Source organism: Plecotus auritus (assembly GCF_963455305.1).
Source record: "Plecotus auritus genome assembly, chromosome: 2".
In the NCBI taxonomy this organism is placed as follows: Eukaryota; Metazoa; Chordata; class Mammalia; order Chiroptera; family Vespertilionidae; genus Plecotus; species Plecotus auritus.
Window position 1 is genome coordinate 50,403,475 of NC_137771.1, and position 22,523 is coordinate 50,425,997.

Consider the following 22,523-nt stretch of genomic DNA (forward strand, 5'->3'; position numbering starts at 1 on the left):
GATGGGGGCCTCACTCTCTCTGAGGCAGCTCAGATGGTCTTATTCTGACTCATTCAACACTTACCATCCTATAACTTGCACTACGGGTCCTAGGTCTGCCCATAGGAGTCACATGGAAGGTAAGGTACTTCTTCTGCAGAAGTTTGTTAGGCCCTGAAAGCCATACCTCATATCTGTCTGTGTTTTCTCTCCTCCCTGAGAGAAACATGACCAGGTTTTTCAACTCTCCTCAAAGACATGATTTAAGTACCTTTGGTGCTTTCTCTGGAAATACTCTAGTCCAGTGGTCAGCAAACTGTGGCTCTGTTGACTAATGAGTTTGCCGAACACTAACCTAGACTCTCGATTCCAATAATTACAGGCTGTTGTTGTTCCTTGTGATTAAGCCCCTATCTAGTCTAACAGCACCCTTGTTAACATTACTTGCAATAAGCTCTCAAATATATGATCTGGCATGGCTTATGTGGCTCAGTGGTTGAACCAGAATTCAACCTATGATCCTGAATTCCTAGTCAGGGCACATCCTGGGTTACAGGCTTGGTCCCCAATAGGGGGCATGCAGGAGGCAGCCAATCAGTGATTCTCATAATTGATATTTCTATCCCTTTCCTTTCCTCTCTGAAATATATATTAGAGGCCTGGTGCACAACATTCATGCACTGAAGGGGGGGGGTCACCTCAGCCCGGCCTGTGCCCTTTTGCATGCCGGGACCCTTGGGTGATGTCCGCTGAGGGGTCCTTGGCACTGCCACGGAGGAGTGAGAAGCTCCTGCCATTGCCACTGTGCTTGCCAGTCATGAGCCTGGCTTTTGGCTGATCACCAGGGGGCAGCACCTGTGTTGAGCGTATGCCCCCTGGTGGTCAGTGTGCATCATAGCGACTGGTCATTTCGCTGTTCGGTCAATTGCATATTAGCCTTTTATTATATAGGACTAGAGGCCCGGTGCATGAAATTCATGCATGGGGGTGTGTCCCTCAGCCCAGCCTGCACCCTCTCCAATCTGGGATCCCTCTCACAATCCAGAACTGCTGGCTCCCAACTGCTTGCTTGCCTGCCTTCCTGACTGCCCCTAACCACTTCTGCCTGCCAGCCTGATCACCCCCTAACCACTCCCCTGCCAGCCTGATTGATGCCTAACTGCTCCCCTGCCAGCCTGTTTGCCCCTAACTGCCCTCCCCTGCAGACTTGGTCACCCCTAACTGCCTTTCCCTGCAGGCCTGGTCCCCCTCAACTGCTCTCCCCTGCCAGCCTGGGTCCCCCCAACTGCCCTTCCCTGCAGGCCCAGTCGCCCCCAACTTCCCTCCTCAGCCAGCCTGGTAACCCCTAACTGTCCTCCCCTGCAGGCTTGATCACCCCCAACTGCCCTCCCTTGCAGGCCTGGTCCCTCCCAACTGCCCTCCGCTGCTGGCCATCTTGTGGTGGCCATCTTGTGTCCACATGGGGGCAGCCATCTTTGACCACATGGGGGCAGCCATCTTGTGTGTTGGAGTGATGGTCAATCTGCATATTACTCTTTTATTAGATAGGATAGAGGCCTGCTGCACAGGTAGGGGCCAGCTGGTTTGCCCTGAAGGGTGTCCTGGATCAGGGTGGGGGTTCCCTTGGGGCATGGGGCTGCCTGGGCGAGGGGCCTTTGGTGGTTTTCAGGCCGGCCACGCCCCCCGGTGACCCAAGCGGAGGCCCTGGTATCTGGGATTTATTTATCTTCTATAATTGAAAATTTGTAGCCTTGAGTGGAGGCCTGGGCGGGCCAGGATGTGCAGGAAGCTTGGCTTCCTCCATTGCCAGGGAAACTCAAGCCTCCTGTTCGCAGCCATTTTGGTTGGGTTAATTTGCATACTCGCTCCTGAATGGCAGGTGGGCATGGCTTGTGGGTGTAGCAGATACAGTCAATTTGCATATTGCTCTTTTATTAGATAGGAGATACATTATCTGCTACTTCTCTAAAAGGTAAAACCCCTTCTTCATATTGTGGACAATGTTAATCCAGAAGATGAAGGGTTTTTCCCAAAAATTAATGACTTATACATAGGTAGGAACACATTAATGAGTACACAATTATACCCAGGAATGTTCACATATTATTCCATTATCAGTAAGGACCATGAATAGGTTTAACTCACCTAAAAACTCATTAAGGAGTTTAGATTCATAAAGATTGCATCTACTCATTTGTCTGTTTTATGCTATGTTAAGCAAGTTCAAAGGGGCTGTAATGGGGAATAAAAATAGGACAGACCACATTTCCAAAATGATTGGAGAGCTGGCTCCCACTGGGGTTATGAGACTGCATTCAATTCTAGGCTCTGGAACCTGAACACACACAGGGGAACCAATAAGAATAACTGCTGTCTGGAAACTTAGGGCTTTCCTACCACTGGCCCCATGGGGCTTAAGGTCGATATGATAGTGCCATAAATCCTCACTTCTCTGAAAATATCCAGAAAGGGAAAGAAATGATGCACAAAAGAAGGGATCTGAGGCCATTCTAATGTAGATGAAATCCTCCATGAACATCAGATCTGCTACTGTATTAGTATTTAAATCTAGTCAAACATGGCGAATTGGCTACTTGTCTTCCTCCTCTTTCTCCTGAAATTACACACATACACACAGACACACACACACACACACACACACACACACACACACACACAAACAGAAAAGGAAACCAAAGACTATTGAATCACAAGGGGAAACTGTAGAGTGGGCCAGAGGTTTCAACTAATTTCTTACAGATGAAAAATAAAGTAGGACAGCCATAGAGACAGGCACAGCCTAAACTCCCACAGGAGGAGTATTGGCAAAGTGAGCCAACATGTCCAATAGACCCACCCCACAGGGCACTCTGAACTTGAAAGCATCAGATGTTGCAGAAGACAGAGATGAGGCCTGGTGCCAACAACAGGGTGACTGGGTCAAAGTCTGTACACAGAATCATTGGACCCCCCAGTTCCCATCACCACACAGTCTGAGGGGAGACTCTGGCCTTGAGGACACCAGGCAATACAAAGACCCAGGGCTGAAAATGGGGAAGAGTCTGTAGGAGGAACTGTGGGGTGTCCAGCTGGGCAGAAGCAATGCTTGACCATTGCTTTTTCTCTAGGTTAGGGGCAAGGCTGGCTGCAACTGCTCCCCACTGGGCAGCCTTAGTGGTCAATAGAAATAATTGGCCAGAGCTTTAGTACTAGGCACCAAGGGATATCTTTTTTATTTCTAACTGGGATTAGAAATTGAGGCTTTCAATCTGTTGAAAGAGCACTTCTAGAACCATATAGACCAAGAATACAAATCTGAAAAGCTGTAAGAGAAGCTGTCAATTCACAATTTGGGCTTCTTGGAGCACTAGGGTTCAGCACAGCACTGGCCTTAGCCACAGGTAGGAGGGGCCCTTTTCCAGCTGCTCCCTTTCTCAGAGGATGAGAAAACCTTAGAGAAGGGTACATGCCCACCCAGAGCCTAACGCCTCCCCCAACTTCTAGACCATACTCCAGGAGCCTGGGACCCCAGAATATCCTATTCAGACCTCTCTGAGCCACTTCCACAGCCCGGGGGTGGGGGAGGGGGTTTCTTCCGCAGATCTGGCCTCCCAAGGGGAATTACACAAGCATACGCGCACCTCTGGACTCAGGAGTGATCAAAGGCCGCTGTCTGTAAGAGGCTATGAACAGAGATTGGGCTTGGAGGTTGGGGTATCCACACACAAGCACACAAGGCCCCTTTCTGCACAGGATGGATCAGGGGTGGGAACAAAAGGGGTCCAGGGACCCACACTCCCTGAGCAGTCACATTTTGGCACATAATTCTAAGGAGTTCAAGAATCCTGGCCTTCCGGTCCATCATGAAGGCAAATTTGTTGCAATTAGATGATAGACCTTATTTATCTTAACAACATGTTGGCCTTACTTATCACTTTTAAATATTTAGACATATGGCAGCCATACCTTCATAGGTACTCTTGCCCTGGGCCCCACAAATGTTAGGGATGGGCCTGGTTCAGAACAGGGGCCTCAGAGACAGAAAGAAGCCAGACAGGTTTGCCTCCTGGCCTGCTCCCAGCTTTGAGTTCATCCCATCTGCTGGGAATCCCCAAACTGTTTTAACATACGCTGTTAAAAACAAAAGTTTAAAACACTGTTTTCATGTACAACTTCCCTGTATGAAGCCCTGTGACTTCCCCTGCTTTCATTTAATTTTCCCAACAACTCTACTAAATGAGCATGGATATTTCCTTTGATTAGGAAATAAACTAAGGTCCTCAGATATTAAGTAACTTAAAGTCATATTTTTGTTGGTAACAGGAGAGTGACAATTCTTTTGAAATTGTCTTAAAAGACAATCATTTTGTGTAGTTTTTAAATAGATTTTTATTAGTTTCAGAGAGAAGGGAGAGAGAGAGAGAGATACAAACACAAATGATGAGAGAGAATCATTGATCGACTGCCTCCTGCATGCCCCACACTGGGGATTGAGCCTGCAACCCAGGCACTTGCCCTGACCGGAATCGAACCTCAGCCTCCTGGTTCATAGGTCGATGCTCAACCCCTGAGCCATGCCAGCTGGGCAACAATCATCTTTTTTGTATTCCTTAAAGAAAACTGTCTAACTGATGAAAGAAGCCCCTCAAACTAGTCAAATATGAATATGTAAGTCTTTAATGAAAACTTACAGTCCTCACAACCATCCTATGAAGAAGTTATATAAATTGCCCAAGAATACATAGTAATACATTGCAGTAATAGCAATACCATGGCAGAGGTGGGACATAAGCCTTGGTCTGGATCAACCCAAAGTCCCCCGACCCTCCACTACCTTTGTTGGTAGAAACCAGTAAACTTCAAAAGAAACTTAACAGTTGACTCAATCACACTGTGTGCAAGGGGCCACTCAACACTGACCAAGCACCCTTTGCAGATTTCTATAAGAGAGAAATACCCAGTGTTCCTGGAAAGCTGCCAGCATGGCGTGTAATATATCTGGAATTCCCTAATCTGAGCTTTGATGGGAAGAACTGCTGAAACCCACTGGAGAACTGCTGGAACTCCAGTCATTTCAGAAAACTGACTAGGGAAGCATGATGTGATTCCAACCACACGGAGCTGGGGGCCTGGGGACACCTGGGTTCATGTCGTGGTTCTGCCCCTAACCCAGGGGTGGGCAAACTTTTTGACTCGAGGGCCACAATGGGTTCTTAAACTGGACTGGAGGGCTGGAACAAAAGCATGGATGGAGTGTTTGTGTGAACTAATATAAATTCAAAGTAAAGGAGCGGCGGGGGGAGCAAGAGAACCGGATAGAACAGCCGGATCCGGCCCGTTCGGCTGTTCTATCCGGCCCGTGGAGCCGAAAGAGCGGAGGGTTCTCTTGCTCTCCCCTCCGCTCCTTTACTTTGAATTTATATTAGTTCACACAAACACTCCATCCATGCTTTTGTTCCGGCCCTCCGGTCCAGTTTAAGAACCCATTGTGGCCCTCGAGTCAAAAAGTTTGCCCACCCCTGTCTAGGCAGTTGGCGGCAGGTGTCATCATTCCTGTTTGTGAGATGGAGAAGACAAGACTCAAAAGACACACCCTTAGAAACAATGGCCTCAAGCTCCTAGAGCTTCATGGCCTACAGTCTTACAGCCTTTACTGTCTCTTGTGGTGCATTTATATATAGTAACCACAGGGAGACTAGCCAGTTCGAGCTACCCTTCAGCTCTCCTTCAGTGGATGTTGTGATATCACTCCGGGACAAATGCTCAGGCTCCTTTTCTGTTGGAATAAGACTTGTCTCCTAAGATTCTGTGATCACTAAATTAGTTACACATCAAAATATGTACAGCCCGGCCAGTGTGGCTCAGTGGTTGAGCGTCGACCTATAAACCAAGAGGTCCCCAGTTAGATTCCTGGTCAGGGCACATGCCTAAGTTGAGGGCTCAATCCCCAGTAGGGGGCGTGCAGGAGGCAGCCGATTGATTAGTACTTCTCTCTTATCATTGATGTTGCTATCTCTCTCTCCCTCTCCCTTCTTCTCTCTCTAAAATCAATAAAAACATATTTTTTTAAAAAGAAAAAAAATGCTTAGTGCAGTGCCAAAAGCAGAAAGGATTCGCTATTGTTTTTATCATTTTATTAGGGATGTGAAACTCTCATACCTACCTTTGACTCAAAATAATCACCGGGTTTCAGGAACATGGAAATGTCCATTAAGAACTCCTATCCAAACCTGGGACATAGAACTTAGAAACAGGAAAGCTCTGGACTAAGGAGCTCAGCAAACCTGTGAAGTCAGCCACCTGAATCATTTTCCCTCCTGCCTCCAATGAACTCGGAAATAAAGTTCAGCTTTAATGACTACGTTGCATGTAATAAAACACCAGTTTCATGACTCCTGGGATACTGCGTGGGCAATCCTCCCCTCTCCTCCATCCCCACGCCCGGAGATAATGAAAGTGAAGGATCCAATTTGCACTCCCTGGGAGAATGGCAGGAAGGCCAAGGCTACCTCTGGCACCTGGAGAACCTTCCCTATAAAACAAGAACACTGGTTATTCCAGTTCCATGGTGGGGAAAGTTGTAAGGTGTCAGCATAGGGCATTTATAGATCGAAAACGCATGGTTTTTCCACAATATACCAGAGCAGTGGCCTTGCTATACTGTGGGCTGTCCAAGCTTCCCTTTTCTCAAATGGCTTTGGAGACACATTTCTGTTGGGTGGAAAATTCATCCTGAATGGGAAGGGAGGTGTGGAAAGGCACTGTGGCTCTTCACCCTTACTATTTCCAGCCTGTTATGGGGGCGGTGCTCCAACATGAGGAAACCTGCGCTCCAGCGTTCTGGGGAAACAGACCCAGATGGCAGAGGACCATTCCAGGTGGAAAGACCTGTGCCTTTCCGGATTAGGAAGCATCAATCAATCATATCCACAGGAGAAAAGCATTTGTGCATCAGTTTTCTGAAGACACGTGCAAAGTCAGAGAGGAGAGCAAGTCCTTTTGAATGAGCCAAAGATGCTAGAAGGACAAAGAGCTAGGAAAGAAGTTAGGGCAGCCAAAACCGGTTTGGCTCAGTGGATAGAGCGTCAGCCTGCGGACTGAAAGGTCCCAGGTTCGATTCCGGTCAAGGGCATGTAACTTGGTTGCGGGCACATCCCCAGTGGGAGGTGTGCAAGAGGCAGCTGATCGATGTTTCTCTCTCATCGATGTTTCTGACTATCTATCCCTCTTCCTTCCTCTCTGTAAAAAAATCAATAAAATATATTTAAAAAAAAAATAAAAAGAAAGAAGTTAGGGCAGCTGTTTAATGTAAGAACAACCCTTGAGGGCGGGGAGAGGGAAAATGAAGTGATGAAAGATGAGGCTAATGAGGAAGTAATCAAAACGCTTTTCACTTACACTTTTAAAAATTATTTTTCAATTACAGTTTGTATTCAGTATTATTTTGAATTAGTTTCAGATGTTACTCAGCCATAAAAAAAGAATGAAATCAGTGGATTGAGCATCATCCCACGGACCCAGAGGTCCCGGGTTCGATTCCCCATCAGAGCACATGCCCAGGTTGCAGGCTCGATCCCCAGTAAGGGGCGTGCAGAAGGCAGCTGATTGATGTCTCTCTCTCATCGATGTTTCTATCTCTCTCCCTCTCCCTTTCTGTACTATATAAAAAAGTATATATATATATATATATAAAAGAATGAAATCTTACCCTTTGCAATACCATGGATGGACCTAGAAGGCATTACATTTTTGAAATGGGCATTTGCCAGCTAGGATAGTACAAAGAGTTTGGGGCCAAAGAGACCTGCTTTTGAATCCTATCTGTATGTCTTTCTAGCTAAGAGACCTTGAATAAGTCTCAGTTTCCACCTCTGCAAAATAGAAATAGTGGGACCTACTTCCCAAGGCTGCTGACAGGACTACTTGGTACACAGACACTTGAAAAGTTCCCTTTCCATCCAGTCCCCGGATGATTATATTACATCGTTGACCAATTAACTGGAAATAAAGGGAAAAGGGTTAGAGGAAATAAAGAATTATTTTATGGTTGGCAGAGGTTCCCTGAGAAACCTTGATTACCCTGGGCCCTTGCCCTGGGGAAAAATAAATTAAAGAGGTTTCGAAACCCTCATATGCATTCCTACATTCCATAGGGTAGCCTGTCAGTCACCAGGGTTTGTTTGGGTAACCTCTGAAGGAGGACACCCGGACCAGCCTCCTCACAGCCTCCAGCAGACATATAATCTGGGGTTATTTATGCCAGCGTTCCTTCCCCAATCAAAAGCTCTCTGACCTGGCTTGTATTTTCTTGACGCTTTTAATTAAGGAAATAACAAAACAAACCCTGTCCTCTATCCATGGTTAGGTCTGGCAAAAATGGACTCAGCTAATTATAAATTTGGCCCTGGCTGTTTTCTTAAGATGACCTACAGGCCTGGGTGTGAGCAGGTATGAAAATGAATGAGTACAATGATTTCGCAAAGCAGCCTAACAGTTTAGTTCACATTACCTCTCTCGTTTGTCCCCATCACGTCAAGCATTTGCCTTGTGGGGAAATATTTTCCACAGGTAAGGCATTTTTCTAAGCATCATCAAAATGGTCCCTTGCTAAGTTCTAAAGCAATACCTCCGATGCAAAGTCCTTTGAGTGTAAAAAAATGCCAGTCTATGAAACATGATTAGGACAGGGGGAGCACTGCTCACATCCGGCCCTTTGCAAAGTGACATCTCAGTTAGAAAACATCCATGCATCCCTATTGCACCCTACTGCACTGGTACATGCATTTGGACAAAGAACTGGGACATCAATTGTTTCAGAAGCAAATGCATCTGAAGCACCACAGAATATAGAAAAATAACATCAGTGGTGTTCACCAGGTTGGAGAGGAGCTCTCTCCCCTTCTAACTCAGCACACTTGCTTTGAGGGTGTCTCGTCTGCTCCTGGGATGCCAGTCACCTTCTCAAGTTCAAATTTCCCTCCTGAATTTCAAATCTGCATGCTCTCTTCCCACTGTGTGTGTCTCTACTGTGCTCCCCTCATCCCTCACTGCCTCTCTCCTTGTTCAAGGCCACGATCACCTCGGATCTAGACGACTCAAACCCATGCCCCATTCCTCTCTGTTTTTCACTTTGTAGCCAGAGAGATAATTTCCAAAATACTCTGAATGCCTTTGTATTGTCCTCAGTCTAATGCTGAAACTCTTTCAATGACATTAAAAGACTCAGACGTGGCTCCTGGTGCTAACCTGGCTCCCAGGTTCATATCTCATGCTCCCTTCCCTGCTCCTGCCACCACCAAGGCTGGTCACCTTGAACACAGCCCGCCACCACCTCCTGCCGTGGAAAATGGAGAAGAGTTCAGGCTCTGGAGAGAGACAGCCTGGGATGGTGGTCCACCATGGCAGTGGTGCTTGCGCAATGGTGGGCAAATCACTGAACTTCTCCGCCCATAGACTGGGGGTAACTGCAATGCCTGTCTCCTCTGGCTGAGAGCATTAAGTGAAATAACACGTGTGATCACTCAGCACAGCCCTGGCACACAGTAAGCACTCAGTAAATGCTGACTGCTAGTCTAAGGCTGCTGCTCAAGGTTACCTACTCTTGGTGCACTCAGTCTCTACTAGCAGTGCTCATGTTGTGAGGGTGAATTACAAAGGGCTTCTTTTCTTCTGGGGTGCAGACAGTCCTCTGCATACGGAACTTGGCATCCCCACCTGTACCAAACTAACTCCTTCTCATCCTCTCATCCTCAAGACATCTGCAGATTCACTCCCACTTTCCCTCACCCCCAAAAACTCAATGAAGTGCCCCTGCTGTTGCTCCCACAGCACCTGTGTGCCCAGCTCTGTAACATGTTTCCTACCGCAGGGCAACTACCTGCTACTCACCTGTCTCTCTCTCCCTACCCTCCATTGCTGAAAGCCAGGAACTGCCTCAGTCTTGTTCACAGCTCCATCGCCCATGCCTTTATACAATAGCTACCCACCAAACACTTGCCAAATTAACAAATATCATCCTTCTTTCTCCAAATACTCCTACAACCCCAGATCTCCTCCGTCACTTCATCACCTCTACACCTCACACGTGTGGTCTATGGTTTGCTATATTTCGGTGGCATTCACTTTCTTTTCCCACTCCCTGCTTCCCTTTCCCTACCCACCCCCACATGTCCTTCAGAAAAAAAGGCTGTTCCTCAAATTTGGCCCAAAGGCCCCATCAAGAAACAACGTGCCTATTCCCCAGGACTGGGTGGGAAGGGAGCTCTTAAGGGATATGGTCCTGAGGGAGGTACTGTCTCCTGTATCCCTCACATCTGAATAATAATAATACGGGGCTGCACTAGTGTTCTACTTAAGAGGGCTACTGGGTGTAAAGGAGGAGACAGGCTGTAACTGCAGGGACTAGAAACCAGAGTTCTCCGACCTGGTCTGGAGTGAAAGGGTGAAGTAAAGCAATAAAAGGGCGAGACTTTGAAGTGTGTATCATGCCTGTCTAAGGCTATGGCAGTGATCGGCAAACTGCGGCTTGCGAGCCACATGTGGCTCTTTGGCCCCTTGAGTGTGGCTCTTCCACAAAATACCACGGCCTGGGTGAGTCTATTTTGAAGAAGTGGCGTTAGAAGAAGTTTAAGTTTAAAAAATTTGGCTCTCAAAAGAAATTTCAATCGTTGTACTGTTGACATTTGACTCTGTTGACTAATGACTTTGCCAACCACTGGGCTATGGGAATAAGAGAATAAATGGAACTACAGGCAAGAGATTCCAGAGAAGGAAAATTGTGCAGCATTCATCTGGGTATAACATGTCACATCTCTGATAATCTACTCAGGCCTACGTTTCCAGGACTAGAAAGAAACCCATCAGGACCTCAGAAGCCCCAACAGCTGGTGCTGCCACCAAGATGGAATCAGCCTACCTCTGAAAACCCTGACACTAGACGGACCATCCAATCCAGTTCATTTTTTTCCCTCCATGCACAATAGTGGGGATAAAAAGACATATATGGCAAAGTCATTGCCATCAATTTTTCACAGTAAAGTGGGGAAGGCAGGTATATACATAAATAAGTATAATTCCCTGTGGGTAGTACTACATCACAAGTACATGTAAAGTACATTGTCAGCACAAAGGTGCCCACAGTGCTAGGCAGGGGGACAAGGATCGTAGCATGGAATATAGATCTTCCACATCACCTCATCTGGACAAGATGATGGTCCACTGTGAATCACCGGTGAGTAAGTGTTCACTAGGTAACAAAGTAGGAGAAGGGATTATAGGCAGGGGAAGCCGCATAGATAAAAAGTCATGGAAGCTCAAAGTAGCCTGGTGTCGTCGTCAGGGAGGAGCGGCGAGACTAGGCAAGGCTGGAGAGCAGGAAGAACCTGATGACAAAGGGAAGAAGTTTGCTCTGAGTTGCAGCATTTTATTAGAAGGATGTTTAACCAAGGAGATCTGGAAGCTGTGTGAAAGGCAGACTGGGACTTGAGCGGGGGAGGGGGGTAGAGAGATCTAGATGGAACTGATCCCATTGTCCTTTCAGTTCTCAGCATATTTAAGATTATTTAATTTCATAGAAAATATCACCTTGCCTGCTTTCCATGGAACTTGAACTCCACAATGAACCGATCTTTTCCTAACAAAGCTAGAGAAATCAGAATCATCCAAGCGGCAAGTGTTAACACACTGGGAAACCAGTGTGGCAACAGCTCTTTCCTATAAGACCATAATCAACATAAATGGGGAGAGAAAACAATCCTGACAGCCCAGGGAGAAAAACACACAGCGGCTTCTGTGCTTTCTCCCAGGACACTGTCAGTGCACCGCGCATTTAGAATGGTTGACTTGATGGTTATGAAAATCTCTCTCTCTCTCTCCTCTCTCTCTCTCTCTCTCTCTCTCTCTCTCTCTCTCTCTCTCTCTCTCTCTCTCTCCCTTTCTCTTCCTCTCCCGCCCTACATCCCTCCCTCCCTCTCTCTCTGAATGCAATTAGAGAAGAGAGCTTCATTCACACTGAAGCTAAAAATAGAATTGATGATGGCAGAATTCACAGACTGATAGCTGTATTCTCATACAGTCACCAGGAAGGGACGGGGATGGCTAATTTAACTTAACAGTATCCAAAACAAACAGTGCAGAAGAAGCCCAGGATGAGGAGAAAATGCAAAGGTCACTTCTTCAAAGGGCCGGACGAGGAACAGGGTTATTCTGTGGCAATTTATCAGTCCTCCCAAATCCTGGTGAAACTGGCTCAGTATTTTGCCCAGATCTGCCCAAAGTCCTTTAGGCAAGAGTTTTGGCAGCTGCAGCTGCTAAAGGAATCCAAGCAAGGTCAGGCAGAAATGCCAGGACTTGCCCTTGTAACTACTTCAGACACCACCTGGATATCCAGAAGTTAAGATTTCTAGATAAGATAAATGAGCACCTTTTGCCCCTTCACCATATCTAAATTACACCCAGCTTAGCCTGGGGCAGAAAACAAAAGTTATTCAAGAAATAAACATGGATCCGTGAAGGGGGAGAAACCAGGTGTCTAAAAGGAGTGACCCATTTCTTCCTCTCCTCAGTCTGCTCTGCCCAGGATTATGGTTGGGCTTCAAAAGAAACAAGGGGATGCTTGTGGAGAGGAAGCAGATCCTCTCCAAACTCTCCCACAGACCTGTGGAGGCTCTCCGGGCTGCTGCCAGCCCGCTAAATGTCAGATCACTGCACCCCAGCATTCCCGCGCACACCCCCTCCATCGCCCTGGTGACTAAGCTGTTTCAACAGCTGTGTTATTGCTGGAGTCAGGCCAGTGTTACTCATACAGAGTATTTGTTTCGTAGGCTTACGGTGGGGCGGGGGGGCGGGGCGGGGGGGGGATGACTGCACTCGGCTTTGGGGGTTCTATTTGCAGGTCAGGTCCTTCCCTTGATCCATCAGCCAGGGCATTCCCTGGACCCAAGCTCTGGGGAGCAATGAGACAATATTGGGTTCCCTCCCAGGCTTCCAAAGTATGGATAGATTCATAATAACACAGAGAAGGTGCAGAAGGCACCTGTGTCTGAGAGCCAGAAGGAAGCATAATAAAAACCACGACCCTTGGTTGAGCCCTGAAAAACCTCCATTGTCCCTCCCTCAATAAAAGCCACCTACACTAACAGGAGTGATAAGCCCTTTCCCTTCTCTCTCTCTCTCTCTCTCTCTCTCTCTCTCTCTCTCTCTCTCTCTCACCAGCCATCCCCTTCAGTCTTTTCCTTAGAATAGCTTCTCTTTCCCTTTTGGTAATATTGGCACCCCCTCTGTCTCGGTCTCTCCATGCACCTCCACAAACTTGCCCCTGATTACTGAGTCTGGGCAGCGTCCTCCCGGTTGCTCCTCCCTTAGCCAATGGCCTTCCCCTCTGTCATCACATCACTTGTGATCATTTATATTCCTATCACTTCTGAAGCCAGTTGGGCCTATTGGCTTGTTCATCTTCCCCGCCACCCCACATCCCCACATTGCTAGTCTCTTTCTCAGCATAGTAGGCACTCCATTACGAACTGCTGAACAAACCAACCCAACTCCCTTCCATTGAGGGGTGACAGGAGAAGGGAGAAGGCATTGCACCTGTCGGCAGGATCCATTTCTATTTCTAGTTCATTATAAGCTGCATCCACCTTATAGCCCTATTGGCCTGCTCTCCCTCCTAAGTTCTCACCAAAAGCAACACGACTACATGTTCTAATATTGAAGAGATGGTAGAAATGTGAGTTTCTTATAGAGGGTCTTGTATTTTAAAAATAAATAAAACTATGATCCTTAAGACATCACATTTTTGAGTGCCTAATATGTGCAGACGTTTTCAGCCACACATAGATGCCAGACGGCTATAAACGATCATCTACAAGCACAAAATGAAAAAACTGAGGCCCACAATCACACCGCTCATGTGGGAGGGAGGTGAAATATGAACTCAGGTTTGTCTGACTCCACAGCTGAAGTTCTTTCCCATTAAGTCACGAGTTAGGAGACCTGTTTCTTGCTCTAGGAAAGCCACTAATTAGCTGTACAGTTTGAGTAAGTTGCTTTACATATGGCCTTCTTTTTTTAAATACTGAAGTTGAATCCTAAGATGACTAAGTTCCTTCTAGTTCAACAATTCATGAATGTAAACATCCAAACTGCCACCCCCTATTTAACTTCCTTCTATACTTGAGGCATCGTGGCAAAAGCAAAAAACAGCAAGACCATTCCTACCCTCAGGGCACTTACAATAGAGTTGGAGTGATGAGGGATGAAAACTTGACTTAGACTCATGTAAGAGTTAAACAGTGAAAAACACAAAAATACCAGAGTACATGGCACTGGGGAGAGAAAGCACAGTCATTATTATAAAAGGACATTCGTGCATTGCAACAATGGATTTCCCCCCTCCCTCCCAAATATCTTTGTGCTGCCAGCAGAAAGAGCCAGCCACCAGAAGGGATCACATCTGTTTCGTGGGAAAGCTTTGTTTCTGACAAGTTTCATAAAGGAAAAAGTAGGCTAGAACAAGCTTTTTATTTCCAACCCATCTTTTCTTAGTTCCCATGAATGAGGAGGGGATACAAATGAGAGCAGGCAGCCGGGAGAAAAATAATATGGCTGGTGGTTCCTGACCTCCTGGATTCCTGCCGTCAGAGAAGCCTGAGAGGCAACATTTAATTGTGGAAAAACCAGCCTTGCTAGCCTCTTATCTTTTTCCTCTGTGACTTAAACCCACAATTACTGGCAACCCCTCGATTCCGAGTCACTCAGCTGGTGGTGGCAGCGATGCTGTGTCTGCAGCTGAAAAGCAGAAGGGGAGTCAGATTTTACCTGCCTCCGAAGCCAGCCTTGTGCAAACACAGCCCTAACCCAGCTTTATGACTTCTCCCATTAAAAAGTTCACAGATGCCCTCCTGTCGGGATTACCACCATGCAAGGAGTCCAGATGGAAAAAAAAAGGAAAGAAAAAGAAATGCGATTTCCAGCTGCTGTATAATTCAAAGGACAAGCGAGGAGCCTCAAATCCTGAATTCCACATTTCCTTTTAGCACTAGACACGTGATCTTCGATTCTCTCCTGACGGATCAAACTCTGGATGTCTTCCCCCGGTCAGCAAGGCAACTCACCAACTGACCCCTCTGTCTTTCAGGAGCTTATCTTTTCTCTCCAATACACAATTCTTCTACAGCCTAACAAATGGGCTTACCGCCCTTTGCATATAACATGTTATTTCACAGTAGAAAAATATGGGTGTTAGTCCTGACTTTCTTACCTGCAAACCAGGTGACCTTGGAGAAGTCACTTAACTTCTGAGGTTGTCTCCCACATACTTCTGGTCCCAACCTGAATTATTATTCTATTCCAAAACATTTTAATTTACATGTTAATAACATCTTCCATTTTACAAGGGTATTCTCCATGTTTTTAATGATACTTGGCACTCTTGGGGTCTACCTATACCAGTGGTCAGCAAACTCATTAGTCAACAGAGCCAAATATCAACAGTACAAAGATTGAAATTTCTTTTGAGAGCCAAATTTTTTAAACTTAAACTTCTTCTAACGCCACTTCTTCAAAATAGACTTGCCCAGGCTGTGGTATTTTGTGGAAGAGCCACACTCAGGGGCCAAAGAGCTGCATGTGGCTCGCGAGCCGCAGTTTGCCAACCAAGGACCTATACCATGAAGTTGGAGCTCTTACTTTGAGATTCACAAACCTCTGAATTCCATGGATGACTTTCAGGGCTCCAGTAGAAATATGAATACAATGTGTGTGAATGGGGCCTATGTACATTTTTCTCCCGAGGTTGCGATCCTTGACCCAAAGTTAAGAACTATTGTCCTGAAGTAATGAAAGGCCTGTGGCAGCATCCCAGACCTGGCTCCTTGTTTTATACACTCAGCCCTGCTGCCCACCTTTCTGGGCTTCTATGTTCTCTCCAGAACTCACATTCCTCGTCTCTACTCAACACCAAGAATAATAATAACTCACCTTTATTGAGCATTTATTATGTACCAAGCACTTACTATGTAAAAGCCTCATGTATCCTTCTAGTTTAATCCTTAAAACAATCCTGTAAGGGTGGACTACTATTACCTCTATTTCCTAGATGAAGATAATAAAGCATAAGGAAGTTCAGAAACTTACCAGAGGTCACATAATTTGTAAGTGCCAGGTTGGGGATTCAGCCCAAACACTTTGGCTTCACATAATAAAATGAGGCTGCCTTTGAATTATTTCTTTGCCATCAGATAGTAGATTGTAACAAATTCCACTTTTTAAGACTCCACCCATAAAGACTCTTAAAAAAATTACTTTCTCAGAAGTGAGTTAATCATTTCTCTGTCTGTGTTCTTCGGATACTCTGGACAGTTAGCACTGAACACATTGGTGTAGTTTTTGTTTCTGTATCTCTGAACTAGACTGTGAGCTCCTAACTAATTATTTTGAGTGCATCTTGAGTATTTACTGTGCCTGGAGCTGTGCTAAGTATGAAGACACAAAAATGAACAAGTACAGTCCCTGCTCTCAAAATTTAGTCTTGCAGAATAAAGAAAGGTAAAATAGAAGGGTCATGATGTTTTTTGAAACTGTATTATGAAGGACTTATCTTTGTATCTTAAATCCTAAGTAAAGAACACGTCAGCACATAGTAGAAGCCCAATAAATGAAGTTGGGAAGAAAGGCTCAGAAGTTGGACTGTAAAATTAAAAGATCTACCGTCTCTTTATGAAAACTCTTTGGTTATTTATACACTGACTCACCTAAAAACTGCTTCCTGTGTTGGTGTCTATGATACATTTTTTAATGTCAGACTAAAAATACACTTCCAGTACAGCAACGCTGTCTGCCTACCCAAGGACTAGAAATGAACACAGGGTAGCACGTAACAAAATAAAACAAGAAAACTCACTCATTTCAACACTAAACTCACCCAATAACAAAGGGGTGTCTTCTAAAATGGTTCACACGTGAGGGTCCCCAAACTCACCTATTTACAAAGCTAAAGGAATGAGATTTTTATAGAGCCAAAGGATTTTCAGTGAGTCATGGACTCTCTGCAAAAGAGAGTTAGAGTAGCTGGGACTTTGGGGGTCGTCTAGGATAATTTCCCACTCAGAACAGGAAACCACTTCTCAGCACTATTGATATGCCTGGAGCCACAAGATCCCCTTCACTTGCAACCTTCTATTTCCCAGCTTGGAGACTTTGGACAAATCAATTAACTGCTCTTATCCTCAGTTTCCTCATTCTGCCAGGAAGAATTGTTGAGATGATCATATGAAATACAGGTAAAGTTGTCTTAAACAGAGATGATTTGGTTGCAAGTAACAGGACTTTACCCATACAAGCTTAAGCAGAAATTAGCTGGAGGGATATAAAGGTATCTCAAGGAACTCAAGGACAGAAAGTTCTGACAAGCTTGAGGGAACAGAACCAGGAAGAGAAATCTGCTGAGAAGAAAGTTATTACTTGTAGCCAATCATAATTACACCCCATTTCTTTCATCTCCATTTTCTTTTTGCATCTGGTTTCAACCAACTTCTTCTGCTTCTCCACGTATGTGGTGAGTGATGGCTGCCCAGATAGCCTTCAAGACTTCTCAGTTTAAGTGCTAATGAAGGTGGGACTAGAAACAGTAAACCCCAATTTCCTAGAAAAAGAGAGAGAGGAATCTGATTATTCCATCCTAATCCAATCATCTTAGGTTAGAGGGCTGGTCCAGTGTCCAGCTGCTCATTCAGTAGGAGTGGTAGAAGCCCACTTTTGAGAAAGGGGAGATAGGCAAGTTCTGTAAGAAAATGGTGTGAAGCCAAACCAAATGGCTGGAAGCAAAGACAACCACCAACATCTCTTGTACAAAAGTACTTGGTAGCCCTGGCTAGTGTGGCTCAGTAGGTTGGGGTGTTGTCCCGTACACCCAAATGTCATGGGTTCAATTCCCAGTCAGGGCACATACCCAGATTGTGGGTTTGATCCCTGGTTGAGGTGTGTATGGGAGGTGACCAATTGATGTTTCTCTCTCTCTCTCTCTCTCTCTCTTTGTCCATCTCTTTCTCTCTGTCTCTCTCTCCACCCACACTTCTCTCTCTCCATCCAGGCAAGCTATCACTGTGGTCATCATCATCATGACCACCCCCACAAACAGCTTCTGCTTGATTACTACCAGTAACAAGGTGCTCACTACTTGAAGACAGAGTCTTTTCATTGCTGAACAACTCCAATTATTAGAACTCATTTCTATGTGACAGCAACTTTTTTCAAAGATACTAAATTTAAATATTTTCAATTTTCCCCAAACCTTTCTTTTAAAGAAAACATAATTTTGCTCGTCAGGTTAGGCCTGAACTTTCCTTTGTGGTAATAATATGAATAACCAGTAAGGCAGAAAAGATATATTCATTGGACAATTATTTTAGGAAACAATCTAGACAAGAGTAATTAAAAAAACCAGAACCTCTTCTTCCTTTAAAGAATTTCTACTCCCTCTACTATATTAACATCGGCTTACTAAGGCCAAAGAGGAACTGGAACCATTGTGGCATCAGTGTGTAGACAGTAAGTAGATGTTGAAAGAAATGGGTTGTTGTTTTTTCAACATAGAGTCCCTGGCACTTTTGAGGGTAGAATTCTGCTTTATTTAATAAAGGATTTTTCTTCCCCATCTAACTTTCTTTTGCTTTGGAAAACATAATCCGGAAAATAATTTTACTTCATATTTCCTAAGGTTACTCACTATAAAAGTATAATTCCTCATAAAATAACCTCACATTAGCTATGTGATAGCTAGCTGCATTTAAATAGTAAGAAGAAAACACAAAGTTAGAAAAGGAGGTAAAAACACAAAAACACCTTATATATACTGGAGGCCTCATCTAGGAATCTTCTGCTGCTGGCTGTTTTGCTGTTCACATTTCTCATTGATGTCACCAGGCTTTTATTTTAGTAACCAGAATATACTTATTATGGATGCAAAGAGAATCTCCCCATTTATATTCTAAACTCAAAGCAGGAAATGAGACATGTGGGTGATCTGCAGCTGTGGTACTATAAACAGGACCTGCCTACCTCCTAGTCTAGGTTTGAGATTACACTGCAATCCCTGAACTAACTACAGATTGGCAGATTTTTTAAAAAATAGAAAAATACACCATTTTAGAAAGACCAGAGCAACTTCTGTCCAAAAATTAGAGGCCTCTATTTGGTAGAAGGCTCACTGACCTGTACAGTATAGTATACTTGTTGCTATGTACCATCCGCCTACCTAAATGGTTGATATACAACAGGAAGATTCTGCTATGTCTCCAGCCAGCTGTGCTACAGTGGACAAGTATCACTGGTTGTAAGGTTTCTTCATCTGGTAAATTAAAGGACCAGTCTTTAACATTTGGAGGTCAAGCACCTATTTGGAAACCTGACAAAAGCCACAAATCCTCTAACTCCCAAAAGTCATATAAGTTTATACAACTAAAATTTTACATAGTGTTATCAGGGGGGCTCACTTGGTCCTTGGAATCTACCCATAGACTCCTGTTTGAAGATTATTAGACCAGCAGTACTCTTACCATTGCCTCCAGTGCTCAGAGTCTGCAATTACACAGCCAATGCTTAGTAACAATTACCGCAAATTATTCAGCACCATAGATGAGTGTTTTGTTAAGACTAGAGACCAAGCCAATATGATCTACTTTCCAATGTTAAATTGACCAGTAAGCCAATGGACAACTGGAAGGAGGTAGGAGGGGCTGGATATTAAAAACATTAGTAATAAAAAAAAATCTTGGGAAAGTTCTGGAGGAGCCCAACTCTGTTCCTCAATTGGATTTTTAAATTTGCAAATACAATGCAACACCATCAAACTAGATAGAGAGATCCAGACAGCTTTATAGTGATTTTGTCCAAGTGAAGGGCTTACAAATCATACACCAAAATAAAACAAAGCCAAAGATTCCCACATTCCTGCCAATATAAACATGCTCACAATGATTAGTTCCAAAGTTATGCCTGAAGATTCCCTTAAAGGGAAAGATATTCATAAATGAGTGTGAACAAACACAATGTCCATAATCTTCACTACTCTGGGTTAATCATGAAAATATAGTGTTCTCCCATGATTTTGGTTTCCTTCTATTCCAAGTCAGTAGGTAAGACTAATTCATACTAGTAAATTCTAACTTCTAGCCTTCATTTGAAGGGGACACATGACTCCTAAAGAAAGAGGCTTAGCCACTTACACCCACTGACAACCTCCCTTTATCCACCACCACAAACCCCACTCTTTTTAAGTCTCCTTGGTCATTCTGGTATATTTTGAGGTTTGGGGGCTTATCTTTTTTTTGAGGGGGAGAAGTATGAGGGTAGAGAGAAAATGTGAAGTTTTTATTTCTGTTCACATTAACTCTGACTGAGGTAGGTAAAGACACTTAAAAGGTAACTTTGAAAATCTTGGTGACTCTAGCCTACGAGGAAAAATATTTAATCAGAAATGTCCTTCTTATAAAGAGAGATAATAACATGGTCATGAATCAAAGAAGGTCTCTGCTTGGGGGGAGTGGGATAGTAGAAGTCTTTTTCTCAGTAGTTGCTTCAACATATTTTGTTAAAGAGGATTATCTGATGAAGCATGAAATTCCAGTCATGTGAATACCCTATTACCAGTGGTCTGTTCCATCATAGCAGTTGTAGTCTGGTGATGTATGGAATCCTCTGCCCCATTCAGCTCTCTTTGTGGATGCTTCCCAAGAAATATGTGAAAATGAATTAAGAACCATGACTCTTGCTGATGGCCAACAATTAGTTCACAAAAGGATTCCCTGACTTTCTTCCTTCTGTATTTCACCCCAGATAATTTTGGATAATCTGACAGTTTATTTTTACAGTTAACAGATTGTTCCTTTATTTTCATTGTTTTCATGAAGTATCTACTTAATCCCATAAGAGGGGCAGAAATGGAAGAGCACAACCACTTTGTAAAAAGTTCGGCAATTTCCTCCCAGGACACTCAGCCATTTAACTTGAATGGTATCATCCTAATTATTTTTTTTATTAGAAATAAGTTTTACAGCAATTTTTCAGTTTGAGAAAAGAAAAATCACTCATCATTTATAGAAATATGTAATTCCATCATTTTATGTAGTCATTTGCAATAATGAAACAAGCCAGTTAGACTTAACATTAAACTGTAGAGTTTCAGTGCAGGGCTCAAGGCAAAACAACTTCATTACCTAAGAAGAGAATAGGCTTTCCCTACTGCATACCATTTATAGTATTTCTTCAGCCTAAGGGATTTTTAGACCTCTGAAAATCCGAGATTTACTACTCAACACAGCAATCCATCTTGAGGTTTTCTGCCAATGAATCTCAGTATTTCTATTTCAACAGTCTGTAGATTTGAAAGCTGTGTTAAGACATGTAAAAAAAAAACCCCACAAACGTCTTTGATCTCTGCACCCAAGTTCCTCAAAAGGAGCCCCATGGAGAGTCTGAAGTTATGCTAAGTATGTGACTTGCAGTTATAATCAGTAAAGCAACATTCCATTACAAGTGGGCACCATGTTAGCGAACCTAAGCCTATATTTCACGAACACACACATAAATTGAGTGAGCGACTGATAATACACTTTAAAATGAATGAGATACACCCACTCTAGAGGATATTTATTTTCAAGTACAGAATTTGATGTTACAGAAAAATCTAAGCCCATCACATAGATAAGCATATATTTTTCCCAGTGATTAACCTACATCCAGATGCCAGATGTTTAGGCTGACATTTTTCTGACACCCTTTACAGTCTACTCACTCTCCCTCCATGTCCTAACTCTTTGGAGTAAAACTGAAATCTATGTCCTTTGCAATTCTACAGAAATACCACAAACTGGTTAATTCCATGCCTCTAAAATGTTCAGAAAAGTCATCACTGACCCAATCACAGATTTCCACAAATAGGGCTGCTCAGAATTTGTAACTGGTATTTGCTGAAAGGTCAATTACTCCCATTTCTAGGTATCTAAGTCTGGAATTTCTTCAATTGGCCTTTCTTCCCTGGATCTTATAGACTATTATTTTAAAATTATCACCATTTAAAAGTTGAACTGGCTAATACTTTTCATACTTATCATCAAATGACAATTGTAGGTGTTAAAAATGTTTATACTTAAAGGGGAAAAGTAGGGGTTCTGTTTAAAATTACTTTTTCAAATGTGGGTTACTTTTTTGCATGATATACCTGGGATATCTTCTTTCCCAATTACTAAATATAACATACACAGTCCCTTAACCACTTTTATCACTATGAATTACCCTTTAATGTCACCATTTTCCCTCCAAAGGATCAGCATTGATTAAACAATGACTAGCTTTTAAATAGTAAGTCAATACTTTTCTAGTTTCTAAGGGTTTATCAAGATTTTAAATCCTAGCCAAAATCCTTAAATTAAAAAGCTTAAAGGAAATAAACATTTAACCCAAATAACTAAAAGTCATTTAAAATATAGAGCCCTCAGATTATTGTATTTATTCAAAGATCCTTTAAATATAGGTAAACACTCTGACTA

The 22,523-nt window shown here is 43.8% G+C and overlaps 1 protein-coding gene across 1 annotated transcript in view; it reads right to left on the minus strand.

The window, feature by feature from the left end:
• The window catches only part of WLS (Wnt ligand secretion mediator), a 100,931-nt gene that overhangs the window by 32,961 nt on the left and 45,447 nt on the right, over nucleotides 1-22,523 (minus strand). The window lies entirely within an intron of this gene.